At 40.9% G+C, this 6,911-nt stretch overlaps 1 pseudogene; it reads left to right on the top strand.

Annotated features, from left to right (window-relative positions):
- Positions 1–51: 51 nt before the first annotated feature.
- On the top strand, positions 52–942 carry LOC105812432 (annotated as a pseudogene).
- Positions 943–6,911: the final 5,969 nt, after the last annotated feature.

Here is a 6,911-nt window from a genome sequence, read left to right as displayed (position 1 = left end):
AAAAAATAGAAGTCTGTGTGGAGCTGCAGATTTGGGTCTCTGTTGAGCAGGATGGGGTTTGTTAAAGTTGTCAAGAATAAGGCCTACTTTAAGAGATACCAAGTGAAATTTAGAAGATGGCAAGAGGGTAAAACTGATTATTATGCTCGGAAACACTTGGTGATACAGGATAAAAATAAGTACAACACACCCAAATACAGAATGATAGCTCCTGTAACTAACATGTCATTTGTCAGATTGCCTATGCCCGTGGAGGAGGGGACATTAGGGTCTGCGCAGCTTATGCACATGAACTACCAAAATACGGTGTGAAGGTTGGCCTGACAAATCATGCTGCAGCCTGTCGCTCTGGCTTGCTGCTGGCCCGCGGGCTTCTCAGTAGGTTTGGCACGCACAAGGCCTATGCAGGCCAAGTGGAGGTGGCTGGAGATGAACACAATGTGGAAAGCACTGACGGCCAGCCTGGTGCTTTCACATGCTATTTGGATGCTGGCCTTGCCAGAAAGACCACTGGAAATAAAAGTTTTTGGGGCCCGGAAGGGAGCTGTGGGTACAGGCTTGCCTATCCCTCACAGTACCAAACGATTCCCTGGTTATGATTCTGAAAGCAAGGAATTTAATGCTGAAGTACATCGGAAGCACATCGTGGGTCACAAGGTTGCAGATTATATGTGTTATCTAATAGAGGAAGATGAAGATGCTTACAAGAAACAGTTCTCTCAATACAGAAAGAACAACATCACTCCAGACATGATGGAGGAGATGTATAACAAAGCTCATGCTGCTATACAAGACAGTTCAGTCTATGAGAAGAAGCCCAAGAAAGAAGCTAAAAAGAAGAGATGGAACTGTCCCAAAATGTCCCTTACCCAGAAGAAAGATCGGGTAGCTCAAAAGCAGGCAAGCTTCCTCAGAGCTCAGGAGCAGGCTGCCGAAAGCTGAACCAAACAGCAACTTTCTATGAGGATTTTTCAGATAAAGACAATAAACTTGTTGACTAAGCAGCTAAAACAAAATTGTGTATATATATATAAAATAAATGTATTATATATATATATATGTTAGTAGCCCCGATCTCTTTTATTGTGTGGCACTGTTGCAATGGCTTAACTAGCAAAAATGGACAGTTGACGGAAGTGTGGGCTTCCGCTAACATCAAAAAGAATTACCCTCTGTGATCTGGAATTGGGCTAAGTAGGAGCAGGTCAAAGACAGAGAGATGTTTCATGTTGTCGTTTTGGCTTTTTCCGTGGGTGGTAGAAGGTGGATATCTTGGGGCCAGGGCCTATTTTAATGTCCTTAGGTTCTACCCAAGGGACTTGGATAGGTATTTCCCAAGACAGTACAAAATTGAATTCCTGCCTCAGTTTACCCAAAGTCTGTTCTCTTAGGACAACAGGCTGAATTCTGAGTCAAAATCATGACACCTAAGGTGGCTATTTTCCCCTAACTGCTTCTCACTCCTCTCTCTTTCTCAACTTGACTTTAGGGAATTTCAGTCAGTCTGCATACAGGGCAGATGCTGTGAGAGGAAAAGTTGCTGTAGTAGATTTAGTTGGAGCAAAGTGTGCATTAAGCTTTAGCTAGTCTGTACTCACTCCAAACCCAGCACCCCCAGCCCGTGGATGCCCATGCAATACTCTGGCTGCACCAGCTATTTCCCTCTGACTGTTAGAGAAAGCACCAATAGTGTTGGGAATGATGCTTTAGACCCTTCTACTCAAAATGTGATCCACAGACCAGCATTATCTGGGAGCTTGTTAGAAATGCAGAATCTCAGTTCTGATGTCTGATATTCTGAATCACTATCTGCATTTTAACAAGATCCCCAGTGATTCATGTGCACATTGAAGTTTGAGAAGCCCAGCCTTAAAGTTAGCTCTTTAAACCACAAATCTGACTCTCTTTGCCATTCAGTCAGCCGCCTTATGATTATAATTTGGCTGCTGCAGCAGAAATGTATACCTCAATATTCTTTCCCTTCCTTTCTGAATAGCAGAGTGCCAATTTTAACTGGGGTAGCAATGTGACTGGCTGAAAGACTACACTTCCCAACTGCCCTTGCAGCTAACTGTGGATATGAGACTAGATTCTCATCAGTGAAATGCAAGTGGAAATGTTTATGGGACTAATGGGAAGTCTCTTGAAAAACAGATGGTGTATCCTTCTTTCTTCTTTCCTTATTACTGTTGCCTGGGACATGGACATATGACATGGACATATGTCTCTAGCAGTCATCTTGGATCATGAAGTGACCCTGAAAAAGGAAGCCACAGGCTGAGGATGACAGAGCAGAAAGATAAAGCTTATATCCCAGATGATACATCAAAACTTCTATATCAGTCTAGACTTCTTTTACAGAAAAAGAAAACTTCTATCTTGTTTGGGCCACTATAATTTGGGTTTTCTGTTTATATAGCTGTTATTTGCGTTTCTAGAACTTGCTGGCAAAAAAGTGCAAATATTCAGCCCCTCAGCAGTTAAGGCTCTCCTTGCAAATTAATAAAATAGGATTCTGGGGAGAGTGGAGAAGGGGATGGGTTCATTCAGACCTAATGGGTACAATATACACTATCTCGGTGATGGACACACTTACAACTTTGACTCAAACTATGCAAAAGTAATTCATGTAACCAAAACCTTTGTGCCCCCATAATATTCTGAAATAAAAATAAATAGATAAATAAAAACTAAAATAGGATTATGCTTTATACATCAGTCTCTTTGAACTCTGCTAATGTGAATCTGTGATTGAGAGATGACCTGGTGACTAAGTGCTGGGGGAAGGGCAATAAGGGTGCCAGCCAAGGAGGACCACTTGGGTGGCCAGCTGGTCCCTTCTCAGGCAGCAAATCTCTCTCTTGCTTTTTCTTTTCTTCTAACCTTAATATGTGCAATTAGCAACAGAAAGAAAGAGAAATAAAAGGCCTAAATGATTTCGGATACAATAATCCATTGTTCAATCTCTAAGAATCAACTGATTTATAAACTATTTCCTAAGTTATAAAGAATTCATTTGTCTTGATATATCGATGGTATGTCTTGGAATGCTGCAGACAGAACATTCATCTCTTTTGAAGGCTATTGTTCTATTATTGTTAAGCATGGAGAATTTCACTGTAATTCTGACATCATTAATCACTTTCCAAGTTACAGCCATGAATGTTAATAATTAATATTTGAGGCTGGGTGCAGTGACTCATGCCTGTAACCTTAGCACTTTGGGAGGCTGAGGCGGGAGGATTGCTCGAGGCCAGGAGTTTGAGAACAACCTGGGCAACATAGTGAGACCTAGTCACTACAAAAAATTTAAAAATTAGATGGGTGTGGTGGCATGCAACTGTAGCCCCAGCTACTCAGGAGGCTGAGGCAGGAGGATTGCTTGAGCCCAGGAATTTGAGGTTGCAGCGAGCTATGATGATGCCACTGTACGCTAGTCTGGGCAACAGAGTGAGACTCTGTTTCAAAAAAAAAAAAAACAATATTTGAGTAATTTTTTTCTACCTTATGAAGCCCTTTCATGTACTTAGTTTACTTAATCTTCATCAGCCCTGTGAGTAGGTGTTCAACCTATCCATCTATAGATGAAGAAATTAAGACTCACAGAGGTTAAGTAATGTGCCCAAAGACACAGCTCAGAAATAGTAGAGATATTCTTCAGTCTCCTTGCCACCATGCCGCACTACTCTAACCCTATGCAGAAACTCACATAATGGGGCCAGAGGACACATGGAGGGGCTGTATTGGGAAGGTAGCACATAGCATCTTTTTCAATCACAGAGTATGATATTGCATATTTATATGCACACTGTCTTTTTACAATTGCAGATTACACACTGGCTGTAAGCTGGTTTAATTTTTCTCTTCTGAAGAGCTATAAGGGACATGAGATTATCCACTATAACCCCTTCATCCCTCGGATGAAGATACCAAAGCCCAGAGAAGTGAAATGATTTATCCAAGATTTTACAGTTAGTTACAAGTCCTAGATTGTACCCCCTAAACCTCTTAACTCCATGAAAGTGAATCCTCCTTCTAAAACATCACCAGGATTCTCAGTAAATTCTGAGAAAATCATGATTATCACAGCAATGAAGTATCCCTGGCTTAGTGTATCAAGATGCAACTCTGGTCCCTAGTTACATCTGGCCCAGTCTTCTAGTGATTAACACCAAAATGAACCATTTCTGGGACACACATATTAGTACAGGAACAAGCGCACTTAGAAGCCACAGCTAGCACAGTAGGTATGATCTTAAACTGGCACATAATTACCTTTGAATTATCTTGAATATATATTGAAAAAAACCTGAAATCAATCACAAGATAGCTTTAGACATAAATATGATTATATGGAACTATAGACACCAAGCCGGCTTTCTACGTGAGCCCTACAGTCAACTTTTCTTCAGATGCAGGAACAGCTAGCTCTTTTTTAGACTGAGCACCAGAGGAAATAGTTGACTTACAAGGAAGCTTCATGTTGTATGAAAAAATCTATACCTTTAGACACTGAAGGCATATGCAGTGTGTGAAAATGTCCCTACTACAAGAGGCAGGTGAGGAGTGATGTGCTGGTAAGCCAGTTCCCTGACATAAATCATCCTGATATGTAGCATTTGCCAATACCCGTGGTGTAAATATTCCCACCATGGCTAATTTCAAACTCCCAATGTGATGTCCTGAGCATGGCATTGGGAGGAGTTGTACTCCTAACTCTAGCACTGTATTGAGATTGATGTAGGGATCTGCAGATGCATATCTCCCACGCTCTCTCTTTCCAGGGCATATGCTTCTTGTCCAGAATATAAGACGGAATGGCTACACTGTTTAACATTTTTTGTTCTCTTTTTACGTTTTGTTTTTCTATCCAATCCACAAAATTGAGTCAATATAAATGAATTGTACATCCAATCCTTCTCTCCCTTATTTTGGAAGAAGCAAAATCCTTTACATCATCACTCTCAAATAACATTGACTATTTGGATGATATTCAGCCAAGTCACTTGGGAACCAAAGTGTTTTTGTGATGTCCAGGTTGAATTTATAAAACACAGAAGAACATGCTCTCCTATTTGCGCCTTGCAATGCTCCAAGATTCCTTACTGCCTTGGTCTCTCTAGGTGAACAGAATGAGGAGCTAAGTTCATGTTGGCAGCAATTATAATATCCCATAGCTGCACAGATGTGTGAATGCTAAAACTTTATTTTCCATCACTTTGTATTATGTTGATGGATATTATTTATGCAAGGCAATAAAAAATTATATTAGCTGTTATCACACTAAAAATAAAAATTGGAATTAGTGTAAAAGCATTTTAATTCCATTTTTGGCAAGAAGCATATTTTCTTGACCTTTTTATTAAGGTTACTATACATATTTTAAAGTGTGTAATATACATTAATCTTAAATGTAAAGCTTGATGAATTTTTACCTAGTATACACATTTAACAACCATCCACTTCAAGAACTAGAACATTTTCGGAATCCTGGAAGGCATCCTCATGCCGCTTCCCAGTTAATATATGCCCTTCCTGAGAAGTATTTTAATATTTGTTTATTTTAAAAATAGTTTTTTTGTTTGTTTGTTTGGTTGGTTTTTGTTTGAGACAGAGTCTCATTCTATCTCCCGGGCTAGAATACTGTGGCATCAGCCTAGCTCACAGCAACCTTAAACTCCTGGGCTCAAGTGATCCTCCTGCTTCAGCCTCCTGAATAGCTGGGACTACAGGCACGTGCCACCACCCTGGCTAATTTTTTCTATTTTTAGTAGAGACAGGGTCTCACTCTTGCTCAGGCTGGTCTCAAATTCCTGAGGTCAAGCGATCTTCCCGCCTCTGCCTCCCAGAGTGCTAGGATTACAGACATGAGCCACTCCACCCAACCTAAAAATAGCTCTTTATTATAGATTCATAAAATGATAGAACTAGTCTAAAACGCTTATTGTACTGGTGAAGTAATAGAAACCCAGAGGTTAAGTGACCCATCCACACCCAGTTTGTTGTCTGGGCTGTCTAAGACTCAGGACCTAATTCTATTAATAATCCACTGATTTTTAAGCTGTGGTCCCCAAACCAGCAGCCTCAGTATCACATGGGAGCTCATTAGAAATGCAAAACTATATGGCCAGGCTCGGTGGCTCTCGCCTATAATCCTAGCACTCCGGGAGGCTGAGGCAGGCGGATTGTTTGAGCTCAGGAGTTAGAGACCAGCCTGAGCAACAGCGAGACCCCGTCTCTACTAAAAATAGAAAGAAATTAATCAGACAACTAAAAATATATAGAAAAAAACTAGCCGGGCATGGTGGCGCATGCCTGTAGTCCCAGCTACTTGGGAGGCTGAGGCAGGAGGATCGCTTGAGCCCAGGAGTTTGAGGTTGCTGTGAGCTAAGATGACGCCACGGCACTCTAGCCCAGACAACACAGTGAGACTCTGTCTCAAAAAAAAAAAAAAAGAAATGCAAAACTCTGCTAGGCATGGTGGTAAGTGCCTGTTATCCCAGCTACTCGGAAGGATTGCTTGAGCCCAAGGAGTTCAAAGCTGCAGTGAGCTGTGATTGCACCACTGTACTCCAGCCTCCAGCCCAGACAACAGAGAAAGAGCCCATCTCTTAAAAAAAAAAAAAATGCAAATTCATCCCCACCCACCCCAGACCTAATGAATTAGAAATTCTTGGTTGGGACTCAGCAATCGGTGTTTCAACAAACCCTCCACCTGGTTCTGACATTTGCTCAAGTTTGAGAACCACTGGACAACAAAGTCCTATACAAATATTGGAGTTAACAGAATTCTTGTTTAATTATGAGATTTTATTCAATATCAGACATAAATAGTTTTAAGGGGTGCTTAGGAAGTATGGGTGTCCATCTATGTCATTCAGTTAATTAAAAAAAAAACCACTAGTATCATG

This window comes from Propithecus coquereli, unplaced genomic scaffold (genome assembly GCF_000956105.1).
Source record: "Propithecus coquereli isolate 6110/MARCELLA unplaced genomic scaffold, Pcoq_1.0 Scaffold251, whole genome shotgun sequence".
Classification (NCBI taxonomy): Eukaryota; Metazoa; Chordata; class Mammalia; order Primates; family Indriidae; genus Propithecus; species Propithecus coquereli.
Note: the sequence above shows the minus strand (reverse complement) of the source record. Positions and strands in the feature narration are given on the sequence as shown.